General features: G+C 45.0%; 1 pseudogene; it reads left to right on the forward strand.

The window, feature by feature from the left end:
• Nucleotides 1-8,006: 8,006 nt before the first annotated feature.
• LOC118837613 overlaps nt 8,007-18,345 on the forward strand; it is a 47,046-nt pseudogene continuing 36,707 nt past the window's right edge.

Here is an 18,345-nt window from a genome sequence, read left to right on the forward strand (position 1 = left end):
ATAACCAAGTTGATGTGATCCCCTCTTTCTTTGGTATCTCAGTATTCTCTTGGAGGATATGCCACCTTAAAATTGGCATAATTAGGATAGAATAGATCTACCCCCTTACATTTGGCATAGTTGGTAGAATACCAAATAAATGGGCTTGGAGTTTCTTCTGCTGGGGGAATCCTGGCCATCCTCATTCCTGAGGGAGACCTGGCATGCCTGCCAGAGGGGAAGCCCAGTTTATCCACCTCCTTCCAACTGGATGTTGGAGCGGTGGCCTGAGCCACATGAATACAGGGAGGCCCAGAAAATGCACATTAGCTTATGCCATGATAGGCTTCCAGGGGAGGGCAGGGGTCAGGGGAGAAGAATCCTATATGATGCAGGCTGTTTGTCTTGCTTAATCGAAGATTTACAGCCTACATAAAGATGAGAACTTTCAGCACAGTTAAGAAAGACCTTGAAATGGCAATTCCCCTAATTATGATAGAATAAAAAACAAAGTCAGTCTCTGTTTCTCTGTCTCTCTCTGTCTCTCTGTCTCTCTGTCTCTCTCTCTCTCTCTTTCTGCTGTGTGCATCAGAGGGACAGGAGAGAGGCAGAGGAGTAAAAACTCAGTGAATGAAGATTATTTGGGATATGGTTGATAAAGGAAGTGTCAGATCAGCCAATGCAAGGAACAAGACAGGTGCAGTTTTAAGAGGGTAATAATTTCTTTTTTTTAATGCAAATCTTTATTTTTCTTTAATTGAACACACAAACTCGACCAAATAGCACAAATAGTAAGTGAACCAGTTTGAACTGTAATAGAATCTACGTATTTTTTGGAAATAATTGAATCAGTCAGTCCAGCAATTATCATTTATTAAGTGCTTACTATGTGCCAGATACTATATTAAATACTGGGCTTACAGAGAAACACAAAAACAATTTGTTTGGGTTTTCTTGCAAATTATTTTTATTATTTTTTAAATTTATTTATTTATTTTTAGCTTTCAATATTCATTTCCACAAGATTTTGAGTTCCAAATTTTCTCCCCATCTCTCCCTTCCCCCCCCACCCCAATATTCTGATTACTTTTTCCCCAATTTGCCCTCCCTTTTGTCACCCCCCCTCATTCCCTTCCCCCTCTACTTTCTTGTAGGGCAAGATAGATTTCTATACCCTATTGCCTGTATATGTTATTTTCCAATTGCTTGTAAAAATAATTTGAAACATTTGTTTTTAAAACTATGAGTTCCAAATTCTCTCCCTTCCTCCCTCCCCACCCACCCTTATTGAGAAAGCAAGCAATTCAACATAGGTTATACATATGTAGTTATGCAAAACACTTCCATAATAGTCATGATGTAAAAGACTAACTATATTTACCTCCATCCTATCCTGCTCCCCCATTTATTCTATTCTCTCTTTTGACCCTGTCCCTTTTCAGAAGTGTTTGCTACTGACTACCCCCTCCCCCAATTTGCCCTCCCTTCTATCATCCCTCCTCTTTTCCCTTTCCCCCCTACTTTCCTGTAGGGCAAGATACCCAACTGAGTGTGTATGTTATTCAAGAGGGTAATAATTTCTTAAGCTGTATGTATTTATATATATGTGTACAATAGCATGGCCTCTGGAGACATCTAGTAAGACAAGCAAGAAGAAACAAGTTTTAATACGGAGGCCACTGTCTCACAGTTTTCAGTCTGCTTGTGTGTCTCTCAGAGTATGTAACTGTGGCACAGAGTTTAAAAGGGAAAAAAAAACTTTGTTGGCAAATTTCTCCATGTCTTGTTAACTAATGTGAACCCCTTATAAGTTTTCAGAAAGATTCTTTCTCTTCCTTTATGTTCCTGAACCGGTACCCAGATTCTGGAGTGTAGGACAGATGAGAGGGAGAAAAAGGAGAGGGGAAATTTTTTGTCTCAGACCTATATAATGGTTTGAATTTTTTTGGTATAAATGTTGTAAATAAATGCTAGCAAGCAATTTGGTTAATATTCTTTAGAATTTGTTTTAAGGGAATTAAGAGCATTTCCCACCTACTCCTAATCCCCAGAATGACAGATTCATTAAGAGAGGAAGGTCATCTTACTGATTATAGAGAAATAGGTTGGGGGGAAGTGCCAGTGAAGTTTCAGAGGGGAAAAAAAACTAGACCAGGTACTTTAAAACTGCCTGCTTATATTATCAACTCTTTCCTAGCTCACAAAAAAAGGGAAAAAAGTTTGCATTAATTGGGAAACAACCAAAAAGTAATTGAGTTTGACTGGAACATCTAGTTAAACATTTAGGCAGTCTTACAAACAGAAGTTAAATACTGTTCAATTTAAAAATTACTTTTAAAATTGATTTGTGTTGAAATTAGCAACTTTGCTGCAAATTATGCCTCCTAACCATTTTTGTGATAGATTACATGCAATTCGAATTTTAAGAACTGTCTTGCTTTCTCCCTACAAAAAGAGAAATTTATTTAAGGGGACAGAAAGGGCTTGTAAGCTCGAGCCCTCCTAAGAACTCCCAGCTAGATGAGCTGCAATACATTGAGAAGAATACTACCAGTTAAGTCCATTAATCAATAATAAGACTCAGTAAGGACTAGAAAAATTATAAGAAAAAAAGAAAAAAAATGTTCATTAATGTGTGAGGAAAAGCACAAAGAAAAGACCTTTCAGAATCCCCTTGCAAGCTTCTTGAAACCATTTGTTTGGGCAAGGTCATCAGCCCTGGGAAAAAGAGCCACTTAGGAGTTAGGGAATTTATAAACAATGAAATTGGATTACTGAGAATTTACAAGTTTGTTTGTAGAAGTGATTTCTACTTATTGATCTTTACACCAGGATGAGTTTAAACCTGAGAAGGAAAAAAGATAAACAAGTGAAGGATGTAAAGTGAAATTACTTATGTGTGTGTGAGTCCTGGTAAACTTTTATTGCTTATTGAAACATCATGAGTGTAAATAACTGAATCTTACCTTAAGTTGTGAATAATGAAACTTGTCATTTGAGGTAAAAGCTCTTGGGACTGTAACTGATGTTTTAAGTTTCAAATTCAGATATAGTTATCTGATGGGTCATTAAATCAGTAATCCACCATTCATACTCAGAGGGAGTATGAAGCTGAACTGTTACAGGAGGAGGTCTGTATCTGGGAAAAGGCCAAAAGGAAGACCTTGGCAGAGCCAAAGTTAAGACTCTCATGACTCAGTTTCCCCATTGTGTTACTTCCTTTTGAACAGGAATGTTTCCCACCTGATTATACCTGAGTCTGGCTATGAGGTGAAATTGTTACTGGATGATTGGTTATCAACTATGACTCTTACCTGGAATCATACAGAGCTAAAGATGCCTTATCCTGGCATACATATGTTGAGTCATTCTGTGCCTTTAGGCTTAGGCCTGAAAGACCAGTTTTGAGGTTATTATGATCATTTCCCTGCTTTTTCCTTTCATAGCAAATTTCTATAATCAGGGCAGGTGGTCAATAGAAGATGTGAGCACAATGCAATTATGTAAGATCTTACTATTTTCAATTTGAATGTAGTCATTCCATATTCAAAATAACTAAATAAGTTAGTATTTGGGCTTTGCCATCTACCTGCTAATACATAAATGGTCATACATAAGATTAAATCCCCGAAACATCTCATTTTTTCAGAATGCTATAGGAGTAATTGGACAAAGGTAAAAAAGCTTGTAAGACAAAAATATGAATCTGTTAATTTATAAGGTTAAAGTCAGAAACCTCTTCTGTTTTATTTTAAGGAATAGAATTTCATTGCAATCAGCCATCTTAGTGGAGAATGTGGTTTGAATGTGGTTAGCAACTGAACATGTTCTACTACAGGCCACTTATCTGAAATACACTGTTCTCTGTATACAAAGGAGAATTAATGACTTACATGTATCTATATATCTTCTCTAAGGCCTTTTGTTACTATTGTAGTAAAGTCAGCCTCTTGTAAGAAAATTCATTTGTATAACCATTGAACCTAGAGATGGAAAGTCTCTACCTATCAAAAGTGTTGTTACCTATATTTTTACACATAGGATTAGATCCTCAATAGCATCTGATCCTCCTAAAGCAACTGGAATTAAATGGATTGGAAAGTTTTTGAGAAATCAACAAGATCAGACAACCACATTTCAAATGTAAATGATTCTAATGGTGCATGTAAAAACCTAAATTCTCTGAAATTTCAGGTGAACTATGGGTTCCTAATTTGATGTTCCCCTGGTTGATAAGATCAGAACAATAAGGTTCCAGCTGGTTTTCACCACATGAACTAGTTATTGGAGAAACAAAATTTGCCTCTGCTATACTAACTTGTATTGAGATCAGTGTTGTAAAATATTTTAGCAGGAACATCTAAAAAAAAATCTCTACAAGTAACTTGGAACCAGAGAAGCAAAACTACTCAAGAAGAGATCTGTCCCAAAATGATGAAGAAAAGATGTTTCCACAGACCAGACAACTACAAGGTACATCCGAGATCCAAGATGAGATGTGTTGATTAAATGGACATGGAGAGTGGGTTGATGGTTGTTATTGTGCTACTTTGGCTTCCTGTTTTACTGTATCTGTGTACTGGGTTCTCTCAGTCATCTATGTAAACCTCCCTTCTAAAATGAGTCCCTGTTTTTATATAGTCTTACTATGGCTTGTACTACAATTGATCATTCTCATTGTTCTTACATTAATTTGTCAGGAAAAATTATGTCTCCCATTGACAAAAAAGGGAAAATTGAGAAAATCACATGATTCTGATTCCACTTTGTGATTGATTGTTATACCATTCTGTGTCACCCCCAATATGCTGTAAAATTGCCTAAGCCATGTTTTTTGTCTCTGAACTTAATTCAAAAATTCAGCTGGCCTGTATTGAGTTCAGTTCAGAAATTCAGTTCTGCCACTAATCACCAAATGCCATTGATTCTTCCTTCACCTCCCTAGGGATGGGATGGAAGAAACTTGGAACAATTGCAGTAATTTCCTTATCGGTCATGTTGTTTCCTTACTTGTGCTTGGATTGCTGTTGTGGATTGTGCCTCCACTGTAACTCACTGGTAGGCTTCTCTGCTTCCTTCATGTTAATAAAACCACTCATGTATCACTTAAGAGAACTTTGTGGAAGATACTATCAGAAAGATTATATAAGCAGGTCATGAGGGGTGGAGTGTATGGTGGTAGCCAGAGCCTAAGAACATGACCTCAAGTCTCACAGAGAACATAAACTACCTTGAGTAAATGTAAACTGCAAAACTAGCTCCAACTATTCCATGGGAACACTTGCACATGACCCTAGACCATCCCTGGCACTATGCCTTCTTTGTTCTGTATCTATAATACCTGGCCTGGGGTTAGTGCAGGGATCCACAATGTTACTTTGTCCTGTTGCCACCCATGATGACTGATCTTGTGAGTAAACTCCCTTAACCCAATCAACCTAATTAACTCCAATAAAATCTATTAATACCCAAGCTCGGATAAGCCCCTTTTTCTTTGGTATCTCAGTATTCTCTTGGAGGGTATAGTGCCATACAATTGGAATACTTAGGGCAGAGAAGACCTGCCCCCTTAAATCCTGCTCTAGATGCCACTACAATTCCCTATTGTCCTCATCCCACTGGTAGCCCACCCATCTCCACCTAAGACAGATGGCAAGTGTCACTCCTTACAGAGCTTGCGTTAGGGATTGGCCCTGCCCTCAAACAAGAGGCTTACCACATCCTGCTTTGTACCCTGCCTATTTATACATTTGTCTTATGTCTCCTATGGTATAAGACCTTTGAGGACAAGGCTCGTTTTTTTCCTTTGTCTTTACATCTCCAGCACCTACCAGAGGGCTTTGCCCACAGCAGGCACATAATAACGTTTCTGATTGATAAGAATTAGACTGATTTATCTCATATGATTTTAAAACCAGTAGAGACCATAGGGGTCATTTAGTCCAGCACCCCCATTTTAGTAATGAGAAAACAGAGATCCAAAGGTGTGAAGTATCTTAGCTAAAGTCATACAGCTACTACAGCAGAGCCAGGATCTGAATCTAGGTCATTAATCCTTCACTTTTCATTATCCCATATCACCTCTCTCTAACATTTCTTCATGTTGATCCTATGAATACACATTCCCAGGACTCCAATGGGAAGTAAGAATGACTGGTATCTGGGGTCACCATCACACTGATGGGCCTCATATCAGGACCCAGAGACTCTCACAGCTCCATCTCACATACCCCACAAGTTCTGGGTCTGGGGTTTCTCCTTAAGCACGCTCTCATTCCTGGTGGGGACAGGATGGGGATCAGAAGTGCCTGTTTCCATAATGAGGCATGAGGCTAAGTTTTACTAGAGATCACCCTCCTCATATGCCACATCCCCTTCATTCTATTTTCGGGGGGTGGGACGGACAAGGAAGGCTAGAGGCTTCCTCCTTGACTCCAAAACCAGGGTTCAAGTTAAATTTGGCATTCTGATCCTGACTCTTCCAGGCCAGAACCATAGTCAGGTAGATAAGGTGATAAGGTGTCTCGCCCTCTGCCCTGTCCGTATCTCCACTATCTCCCCAGTGGTTGGGCTGTAACACCTCTCCACTCACACAGTCTATACCTTAATTCATCCCTTATCACCTCTCACCTGATTCAAACGAATGGTCTCATTGGTCACTGCTTCCAGAATGAGGATGAGAAGGGTCCAGGTATCTGTAAGTCATCCCCAGATTTTCTGCCTGGAGTCCTATGGGAGGGTGAATCCCAAGAATGGTGGTGATCAGCTCTTTTTAGAACCACATTCATCTTCCGCAACCGGGAAGAAATATTGAACAAAAACGACCTGGGAGCTGGCAATCCTCTCACCTGTGAGTTGGTGCAGTGACTTTAGCTTGTGGCTGGCTGAGAAAGGAGGCTACACGGTGTAGCACGGAGCACGTTTTCTGAACCTATACCGGTTCAAGAAGCATCCAAGCCTTTAGTGATGACGGCGGTTCTTCTCAGGCACAGTACATTAGCTGCCTTCTTGTACTGGAACATCCCTCTGCCCCAGAGGCGCCATTCTGAGGAAGTGCTGGCCCACCTGCTCTCCCAGCTCCACTCCTCACTGTGCATGCTCTTCCCCAGCCCAGGTTCCTCCCCCCTCCCCAGCTTTTCAGCAACTTTCCCTCCCCCAATTAGAAGGCAAGTTCCTTGAGGGCAGAGACTCTATCTTTTGGCTTGCATTGACACACAGGAAGCATTTAATAAGCCAGTCATTCAGGCCCGCCCTTCTCCTCCTCTTGACAGTACACCACGGGCCCTCTGTGTCTCGCGTGGTCCTTGAGTTAAGAGGGCTCAGACCACCTGAGAAATATGTCCGTATTGGCTCAGTAAATCCTTTACTCTCCTTAGGCGGGCCATAGAGGCCCGTGTATAGACAGACGCAGCAGGGAGGGAGGTGCTTTGCTCCCTTTGCTGGCAGCTGTGGAAACCCCCGCTGTGGAGACCACCCCTCCTGCCCCCCAATAGTAACATAGTGACAGTAGCGCTGCTGCTGGGGCAAAGGCGTGGAGATGGGACATGGAATGTTGACGTCTGGGTCTGGCGCGCAGGCGCTTGGGGTTCCCCGATGCCACGTGCCGACGCCCAGGACTCTTCTTCAGTAAGGCTCTCCTGCGTAGTAGCGGTTCAGTGGTGGGTTCAAATGCAGCCTTTCATGGCGAGGCGGTTGTGGGTGGAAACAGATAAACCGCCTGCCCCCACACCGTAGCTCCTGTCTTCTCCCCTCAGACTTTGGGGAAATCCTCGGCGTGAGCCATATCCACCAGGGGTCCTCTGAGAGCCCAGCGCGCTCGAGCCCTGTCCTCTCCCCAGAAGGATGCTGGACTACATCTCCCAAGAGGCCCCGCGCTGAAGATTCCGGACTACATCTCCCAGGAGGCCCTGCGCAGAGGATGAGTCCTGGTCACATATCCCTGGAGGCCCCGCACCAAAGACGATTTTGGACTACATCTCCCAGGAGACCTCGCGCCTCACCACACGCCGCTTCCGCCTCCGTTTTTCCACATGACCTGTGTGCACAGCGGTCCAATGGTGAGTCTCCCGGAGGGGCAACCGGGTGGGCAGTGCCCAGACCTCCTGAGCCCCCAGAGCCTTGAAGGGAAGCAAATATCCTGGGTTCCCGTCGTCTCAAAGGGATCCCAGTGACTAGAGGCCACCAACCCTCTCCAAGGGAACCCAGGCATTCAGAGTCCCCCAATCTTCCAAATGGACCCAGAATCCCTGACTCCTCCCAAAGGGAGCCAAATGCCCTGAGCCCCAAAAGGACCTTCTCCCCGAAGGGGCTCAGGCCCCACAAAAAGCCACAAACGTCCCGAAACTCCAGCCCCCCGCCCCCTCCCCTAGGGAACAGGCATTCTGAGAAACCCAGACCGGCTGCCCCTCCCTCCTCCTGGCCTCTGGGGCTAAGGGCCGAGCTGTCCAGATCCTTCCTGCAGCCCCAGCCCCACCCCCACCCCAGGGGATTCACAGGGGAGGAAAAGAGCGGCGCGACATTCCCGGGTCCCCCGGGAGGAGGAGGCGGTGGCAGAGCCCAAGCTGGACGTCAGCAGGGCTGCCCCCTTCGGAAGAGCCCCTGGCTCCCCTGTATGAGCAGTCGCTGGCTTTAGACTCTCCCAGCCTTCAAGGCCCCTCTCGGGTCCTGCCTGGCTGGGCAGAGAGAAGGCACGGGGGGAAGGGGAAGGGGGTCACCAGGGAAGCTAGATTTGGCTCTAAGTGACCTTCGGGGGTCGCTGCCCATGGGAGGTAACTGCCAGTACCCCCAGAACAGGGACTGGGACTCCATCTTCTAATTCTAGCCCTCGGAGAACCCAGGCATCCTGTCTCTCCCACCACACCTGCAACCGAGGCATCCTGGCCGGCAGCGTCTCTAACCTGGCTCTTGTCTGCACTCTTAGGACCCAGGCTGTTCCCTGCCCCCACCCCCACCCCCATCTCTGTATTGTCTTCTATCAGATTGTAAGCTCCTTGAGAGTGAGGACCTTCTTTCTTCTATTTGCATCCCCAGCGCTTAACATAGTGCCTGGCACATAGTAGACATTTATTAAAATTTTTCTTTCTTTTTTGGAGGGGGTAAGGCAGGGCGATTGGGGTTAAGTGACAGCTGATAAGCCTGTCAAGTGTATAAGGCTGGATTTGAACCCAGGTCCTCCTGAGTCCAGGGCCTGTGCTCTACTCACTGAGTCACCTAGCTGCCCCATAGTAGACATGTATTAAGTCTTTATTGGATTGAATTGAAAAATCTTACCCCTATACAGACTTTTATGGTTTTTGTAGAGGCAGCTAAGTGGTACAGCCAATAGAGCACCAGGCCTGGAATCTGAAAAACCTGAGTTCAAATCCAGCCTCAGACACTTACTAGCTATGAGACCTGAAGCAAGTCACTTAACCTCTGCCTGCTTCTATATCCTCAACTCTAAAGTGTATAACATTTTAGCTAGCTGTATTATAATAGCTAGATTGTTGTAAAGATCAGATGTTTATAGAGTGCTTAATTAGCACAGTGACTGGCACATAGTGCCAAGCTTAATAAATGCTTTGTCTTATCCCCCATGCCTAGCTGCCCCATCAAGACCCAGAGTCTTGCCTTCGTGCTCACCTCCCCTCTTGGAATCCAAACATCATATCTCCTGATGTCCTTCCCTAGACTTAGGTGACCTGCTGCCTTTTCTAGACCTAAATGTTCTGATTACCAGTTTTACCTCCAGATACCATTTCACATCCGTGCATCTATCAAGTCAACAAGCAATTATTAAGTGCATAGCATTTGCCAGGCACTGTGCTAAGTGCTGGGGATACAAAGAATAGGGAGAGAGAGAAAAAAAAAAAACACCAAACCTCCTCTCAAGGAGCTCCTTAGTCTCATGGCAGAAACAACTTACAGACGATTGTGTACAGATGAGTTTTACACAAGGTAATCCTGGCTGTTGGGACCCAGGGATTCTCCTTTAGCATCTCTCTCCCCTCATTTTAAACACCAGTGGTTTTACCACTTAATTCTGAGCTTTCATTACCCACTTTCCCTGCTCTGTATCAGGGATTCCCAGCATTCTCCATGCTCACTTAACCAGGACCTAAGGACCCTAAACTTGCCATGACCCCTGCCCTCCACCATTCTCAATCATTGATGCCTGGCTAGCTGGGATCTGATAGCCTAGGGAGGTTGAACCCACTCCATGTTCTTTTGACCTGCCTTTTTGATTTCCATAGGAAGATGTTTTGGGGTAAAGAGGGACTAGGCCTCAGGACATCTTAGTTTCTGAGCCTGATCCCCAATCTTCCCTCCTCCTTCTGTGGATTGAGTCTCTCTCCCCAGTTCTATCTTCAGGGAATATCATAGGCACCAGTTCCGCATCAGAAATAAAAGCTCTAGCTGGCTTTCCTCTACAGCAATACTGTCTACAGGATGCACTCTTACCACTGCCCTGTGAGGTGAACCTTGAAAGTATTTCACCATTTCCCAGTCGAGAGTTTGGGATTTCAGTCATCAGCCAACACACCTTGGTTAGGTGCTTTCTGTGGGCCAGGCCTTGCAGTAGGCACTGCAGATATAGAGACAAGCCTGAAACAGTCCTTGCCTTCAAGAAGCTTCCATTCTATCAAGGGACATGTAGGTATCTACATATGGATACAAAGTGAGCTGTCAGGGGAGGATTAGCAGCTGTGGGGATCAGGAAGGGCTCTACAGATGATTCTTGAAGCGAACTAGGGATTCTGAAAGGAAGGAATGATGAAGGAGTGTGTTCAGGGCATGGAGACAGGAAATGGAGTATCTTTTGGGGAACAGTCACAGAGTTAGCATGTGTGAGCCACCATTAAAATCCAGATCTGGTTCCCTTGCAGCATGTTAGCTAACCTTGTATTGCTTGGGGGTAGTGGCATCTGGTGACCTGAGCCTTCTCTGGGGGCAGTGTCTGGGGACCCAGTCAGAAAAGACCAGGGCCCAGGTAGCTGCCACAGGTACCATGACCCCTGCCCTCCTCCATTCCCAGGTGTTGATGCCTGGCTGGGGTCTGGTAGCCTAGGGAGGTGGAGGTATCAGCAACTCCCTGTCCAGGAGGCGCAAAGAAAGCTGCTCTTCCTCATGGTTCCTTTTCCTTCCCCAGCTCAGCCTGCAGAGGATTTGGTCCTTCCCAGCAAGTGCAGCATTGAGCGGGAGATCATGGGCCACAGAGTCCTGAGAACCCCAGCTCAGGTGGGGTGGGATGGGGTTTTAGAATCACAGCATCAGACAAAGGGGCCTCAAGTGCCCTATGGTTCACCCCATAGCTGGAGGAGAATTGCCCCTCTGGCACATCCAGCACGTTTTTGAAGATCCCTGTTGAGGGGGAGCCCACTCCCTTCCGAGGCAGCCGGTCCCTCTGGTGGTGCTCTCATTGTTCGGGTTCTCCTTCAGCCAATTCTAAATGTTACCCTTTACAGCTTGAATCAATGAACGAGTGAAGGAAAAATAATGCCTGCTGTGTGCCAGGTCTATGAATGCTGCTGCTTGCCTGCCTGAGATTGGAGTGCAGCCGGGGGGGTGGGGGGTACAGGGTAGGGGTGGTAGCGGCACTTGGTTCACCAAGAGCAGCTGGGCCCTCCCATGTAATGCTTCTGTCTCCTTCGTTCCTTGGGGTATCAGGCAGCTGGGTGGCCCAGTGGGACCTGCTTGCCACAGTTCCCTCAATTGTAACATGAGGACAGTAGGAGCCCCAACCCTCAAGGTTATCATGAGGACCAGATGGGAGAATATTTGTAAAGTATTTTCCTGACCCCAAGCCCGTCCACACCCTAGTGCTTATCTCAGCTCCTCCTGGGTCATTGTTATCCTGCCCTTGTGAGTGAAGAGGTCATTTTCCTTGGCCCTCAAAGGTCAAATGGGAGCTCCTCCAGGGCCGGATCTGTTTTGTGTCCCTAGTGCTTATGGGAGCTTATGGGAGCCAGACCTGTCTCATGTCCCTAGTGTTTAGACCATGCCCGGCCCATAGGAAGTGTTTGTTCAAGGCCTGTTGATTAGTGGACTTGACCCAAAAGACAGAAGGAAATTCCAAATCAAGCAGCTCGCATTCTCTCTTCCTAGTGGCATTCCCGAGGGCCTCCCCCCTCTCCTGGGCTGACCTCCCCCATCATGTTGGACTCATGGGAGCCTGTCCAGATTGCCTCAGAACCCACTGAAATCTGCTTTACCAAACTCTAAAGATGTGAGGGAGTGAATTAGGTGCAAAGAGGGACTTGGTGTTGGGAAGGCCTGGCTCCAGCCCTGCCCCTGGCACCACGCTGGATGGCCTCAGCTTTCTCATCTGTAAAATGGAGACAATAGCACCAACATTCTAGAGTTGTTGCGAGGAATAAAGTGCTTGGTAAATGTGTGCTGTTGGTTTTTAGGGGACACGGCAGAAGGTGGCTGATTTTCTCCACTCCATCACAAGCTCTGAGAGGGAGGGGTCCTTCCTCTACAGGCTTCCTATCATTTCTACCCCTGCATCTATTTTCATCCTCTTAGTCAGAGTCAGAGTGGAATTTCCCCATGTTGACTCCTCCACCTTTCAACATTTGATATCATCATTAGGCAGATCAGGGATTCATGGCTCCTCCGCTTTTGGCAGAGAGAGAGACAGACAGAGAGGAAGAGGCTGTGCCAGGATCATTTGTCTGCCTTTACGAAGCTATCCCCAGGGAAATTTAAGGCTTTTTCTTGGACAAGGGCCAGGCTTCCAGACCCATGTTGTTGAAGGAGGGCTTTAACCCACCTTATTGACCTGCATTGGGAGGAGGGAGCTTTCTTACCTGAGAGTTCTTTATGCCAGTGAAATCACATGTCCAGACAGTTACATGAACTTTCTTATTGGTCCAACTGGCTACTGCCAGTAAACCTGCACAAATCATAGAGACTGGCTTTATTCCTCTCAGCAACACACCCCACCAGCTGTCGATGGTGATTATACATTACATGAAACAAAGAAAAAAAAGATGGCAGCTGGTTATTCAGAGAAAAAAGCATATTTGTTACAGAGAATATATGCAATTAACTACAGAGGAGAGAGAATGGATGTGCCTTCTCAGTGTAGCTAGTTAGAGTAAGTCAAAGGGAACTCCCTGTCTGCTTAGATGAGGAAGAGAGACATTCCAGAGACTAAGTCCTTCTTTTTTTTAGCTGGTAAGTCTTTTTGTATCAATCAGAGGAGGAAAGAAGGCATTAGAGAGAACCTGCAGTTCATGCAGGGGTCCTACACAGCAAAATAGTCAATATAGAAAAAAATGGAGTCAAACAAGGACCCCCTGTGTATACAGATAATGGCAAATAATTGCTCCTTTGTTGTCAAGGACTTGCTTCCCTCCCTGAGGGGTTAGTCCTTTACTAAGTAGAATCTCATACATATTTCTTCCTTTTGAAATGACCCTCAAGGTCTCCCACTGGGTTAACGTCTTTTTGCTGCATCCTGGAAACCAGGTGAGTTGGGGACCTACTAATGGGCAAGGGACTTCCCCTGGAAGCTTCTCCCTTCTCTGGTGTCTCTCTCCTGTGCTCCCAGCATCCACTCCTTTCTTCATCAAGTCATCCAGGTCTCCTGTGATCTTCCTGACAGTCATGCAGTAGATACTACCAGAGTTATCATCCACATTTTACAGAAAACAAAGGCTCAGAGACGTTGTCCATGGTATCAGAAAGGGGGCATGGCCTTGGTTCTCCTGAGCCCAGGGTCAGACCTCTGCTGACTATATCATGCTACCTCTATGAGGAATAGGAACTAGAGATTTTAACCTGAGGGGAGAAGAAAGGAAAGAAACAAACATTTATCAAGCACCTGCCTGTGCCAGACTCAGTGCTAAGCACTTTATCTGATCTGATAGAACAATTCTGAAGGTATGTCTTTGTATTTTCTCAATTTTAAACATTTGAGGAAACTGAAGCACATAGAGATTTAAGTGACTTGCCCAGGGTCACAAGGCTAGTGAGTGTCTGAGGCCAGATGTGAACTCCAGTCTTGACTCCAGGCCCCGAATCCTTTCTCAATAGCTGTATTCAGGTATTTGAGGATTTGTCACATAAAAGAGAGTTTACCTTTTTCTGCTTGATCCAGGAGGCAGAACTAGCCAGGAGTGCCCAGTAGAAGTTCCTAAGAGTTAGATTTGAGCCAGATATCAGGGAATGACAGGCTTCCTACCAAGAACAAAGCCATGTGAAAGTGAAATGGACTGGATGGGATGCCTTGGGAGGGAGGGGGTTCCCTTTCGTTGCAGGTCTTCAGGCAGAGGAGGGGTAGCAGCTTGGTGGGGACTTTGAGAAAGCCCGTCCAGGTCCCATTGTGGTCTGCATACCCTCCAGATTTTCTTCCCACTCTCAGATTTCATTATTCCCTGTCACTATGTACTGCTGCCTCAAGGAGTGAGGCCGATTTCCTCCTTGGGGACTTCTTTGTCTCTACATCTTCTCCCTCATTCTCTGTCCTCTCTTCCCATAACCCATAGGGAGTTACCTCAGACCCGTCCACCAGGAAGGGTCTTAGGCTGCAGTCAAGAGACCTGGATTGACCATGAAACTTTGCCCCAGTGACTTTTCCTCATTGGCCTATTTCTTCTTCTGGATTGTGATGGGCAAAGACATAGGTGTTTTTAGGTCTTTCCAGGTCGCTGCCTCTTGGGTATGGAGTTGTGCCAGCTACCTTAATGTAGTTATGATCATTCAAAGCAGTGGGATTGTGGAACACATGGCCCTAGATCGCTGTCAACTGTGTGGATTGGGCATATCAGCTGTCATGAGGAACTTGGCATTCCCTGGAGGAGAGTGTGAAGGGGTGGAAGTGCCATGTGGAAAGTGCACTGTTCTCACAACTAAAAAGCTTTTGCTCAACCCCGGCTCAGACACTGACCATCCTGCTCACCTGTCCCCAAGTGGCTTGCCCTCCCTGGATATCTGTTTCATTCTCCATAAAACAGAAAGGTTTGACTGAAATATATTGAAAGTTCCTTCCATCTCTAAATCTTTTGTCCTTTGGTGTTTCAGGAGTCACTGACCTTCAGGGATGTGACTGTGGACTTCTCTGGGGAGGAGTGGAGACACCTGGATCCCTCTCAAAAGGAACTCTACAAGGAGGTGATGCTGGAGAACTACAGGAACCTTGTATTCCTAGGTGAGGACGGCTTCCCTGTGCCCTAGCCCTGCCCTTGTGGAGTGGACTTGCCCCTGAGCTCTCGTGGCTTCTTCCCTTGCTAGATGGCTGATGGCATTTTAAGGGGTTTGCAGTTCTTAGAGACCAGAGTTTCTCAAGCTCAAGAGACAGTTCATATTTGTTTCCTGTTCTCATATCAAAGGTCTCTGCCCAGTGTAAGTGGGAACTGAGAGTTCCATTAGGCTGCCCTGAGCTGTCCCTGCCACCTTCAATAGAACCAGAATCACAGAAACTGAGAATTGAAGGCTGTGGGACCCACTTTGTCCCTGAGGAAGACTGTCCTCTAAGGCTGCCCCACATTGATCTTCCAGCCTCTACTTGATGCCACTTCCCAAGTCGGCCCATTCTATTTATGAATGGAGCTGATTGTTAGGAACATGTTGTTGCCTTCAGCCTAAATCTGTCTCTTGGCAGCTTCTCTCTGGTACTCACTCATAGTTTGCCCTCTGGGGTAGGCAGAGAAAGTACTTTCTTCTTGAGATAACTTCCCCCAATGCCAGGGTAGATTCTAGGGGTTGGGAGGAGAGGCTGGGCAGGAAATGAACTGGGCAAATTAACTAATTTTCTGCCTAGTTCCAAATCAACTTGGTGCCTGCTTACTACAGCATCTCTCCTTCCTGGAAATACCACATGGAGTTTTTTCTAGCAGTCCTTTGGACAGTCTCCTGAACCTGCCTAGCAAGCACTCATTTCTTAAAGAGGACTGAATTCTGAGATTTTCTCTCTCTTCAGCATTTCTCTATTTATGATGACCAGGGCTTCCAGTTCCCCAAAGAGACGTGATCTCCCAGTTGGAGCAAGGGGAAGCCCCATGGATACTGGAGAAAGAAGGTTTAAGAGGCTCCTCTCTAGGTGAGTGAGGGGAACCAGAAACTGGGGCTGTTACTATGGAAACATTTTCTGTAAAAACAATAAATCATTTTAAGTAAATGTGCATATTTTGAAGTGTTGCCCAAGGAATGCCCCAGAGAGCCCCAAGAGCTATGGGGAAGGATGAGGCTGTCTGGTACAGGCACTGTCATAGATACCCTTTATCTGAACAAATTACTTTCCTGTTCTCCATCAATTCCTGTTTGCCTTTATTCTCAGAAAAAGTTGTTCCCAGAATGAGAGAGCTCGTCCTCTAGCAATATTCTTTGGAGTCCCCCCAAGAAGTCATTCTTCCATTAACTCCCTCCTCTATGGGCACTTTTCTCATTTATAAAACCATCCTAGCCCTGAGAGCAACATAAGAGAAAAAGGAAATGCTCCCTGTGCCCTCTGGTTTTAGAGTAGAGTTGGAATGATGATGTAATGATAAGTAAGAATGATGGTGTGGCCATGATGGGTAACGATGGTAAGCGCTACAAGAACAGGTGGAAGGAGACAACAGGTGAGACCTCTGGGCCAAATCTGATCCATGCAAAGTCTGTCCTCAGCCTAGAATCGAGCTGCCCAGCTTCGGGTCAGGGAGGAAGGCTTCGCAGCAGCTTATTCTAAAAAGAAGCCGGGTGTGGTGGTGGCAGCCTTTACAATGGTTCTATCACTGCTGCATGGCATGGCAGACAGTTGAGTGAGCTAGAGCTGTGTGGATCAAAGTGCAGCCTCTCTTCCCTGGTGTGGCCGCTTGAGGAACACTGTGCTCAGATTTAGGAAAACTGCTTTTTTTTTTTCATTATTATTTATTTAATATTTTCATTTTCAGCCTTAATTTCCACAAGGGTTTGAATTGCAAATTTTCTCCCCATTTCTACCCTCCCCCCACTCCAAGATGGCATATATTCTGATTGCCCCGTTCCCCATCCCCTTTTCTCTTACTTTCCTGTAGGGCAAGATAGATTTCTATGCCCCATTGCATGTATATCTTATTTCCTTGTTGCATGTAAAAACTATTTTTTTTGAACATCTGCTTTTAAAACTTTGAGTTCCAAATTCTCTCTCCTCTTACCTCCCCACCCAAGCAATTCAACATAGGCCACGTGTATATCATTATGCAAAACGCTTTCACAATACTCATGTTGTGACAGACTATATTTTGCTCCTTCCTATCCTATCCCCCTTTATCCAATTTTCGAAAGTGTTAGCTTTTGATTACCTCCTCCCCCTATCTGCCCTCCCTTCTGTTGTACCCACTTTTTTATCTCCTTCCTCTTTCTTTCCTGTGAGGTAAGATACCTAATTGAGTGTGTATGTTATTCCCTCCTCAGGTCAAATCCGATGACAGCAAGATTCCCCCTCACCTGGCCCCCTTCCCTTCCAACGAACTGCTTTTTCTTGCCACTTTTATGCGAGATGATTTACGCCATTCTGTCTCTCCCTTTCTCCCTCTCTCAATATATTCCTCTGTCATCCTTTAATTTGATTTATTTTTTAGATATCATCCCTTCATATTCAACTTACCCTGTGCCCTCTGTCCATATATATATATGTATATGTATATGTATATACACACGTGCACACACATACACACACACACATGTACGTATATATGTGTGTGTGTATATTCCCTTCAGCTACCCTAATACTGAGGTCTCATGAATTATACACATCATCTTTCCATGTAGGAATGTAAACAAAATGGTTCAACTTTAGTAAGTCCCTTATGATTTCTCTTTCTTGTTTACCTTTTCATGTTTCTCTTGATTCTTGTGTTTGAAAGTCAAATTTTCTATTCAGCTCTGGTCTTTTCACTGAGAAAGCTTTTTTATTGAAAGTCCATATTTTGCCTTGGAGCATTATACTCAGTTTTGCTGGGTAGGTGATTCTTGGTTTTAATCCTAGCTCCTTTGACCTCCAGAATATCATATTCCAAGCCCTTTTATCCCTTAATGTACAAGCTGCTGGATCTTGTGTTATCCTGATTGTGTTTCCACAATACTCAAATTGTTTCTTTCTGGCTGCTTGCAGTATTTTCTCCTTGATCTGGGAGCTCTGGAATGTGGCAACAATATTCCTAGGAGTTTTCTTTTTGGGATCTTTTTCCATGAGGTGATTGGTGGATTCTTTCAATTTCTATTTTACCCTCTGGCTCTAGAATATCAGGGCAGTTCTCCATGATAATTTCTTGAAAGATGATGTCTAGGCTCTTTTTTTGATCATGGCTTTCAGGTAGTCCAGTAATTTTAAAATTATCTCTCCTGGATATATTTTCCAGGTTGGTGGTTTTTCCAATGAAATATTTGGCACTGTCTTCCATTTTTCATTCCTTTGGT

The sequence above is a fragment of the Trichosurus vulpecula genome, chromosome 2 (assembly GCF_011100635.1).
Source record: "Trichosurus vulpecula isolate mTriVul1 chromosome 2, mTriVul1.pri, whole genome shotgun sequence".
NCBI lineage: Eukaryota > Metazoa > Chordata > Mammalia > Diprotodontia > Phalangeridae > Trichosurus > Trichosurus vulpecula.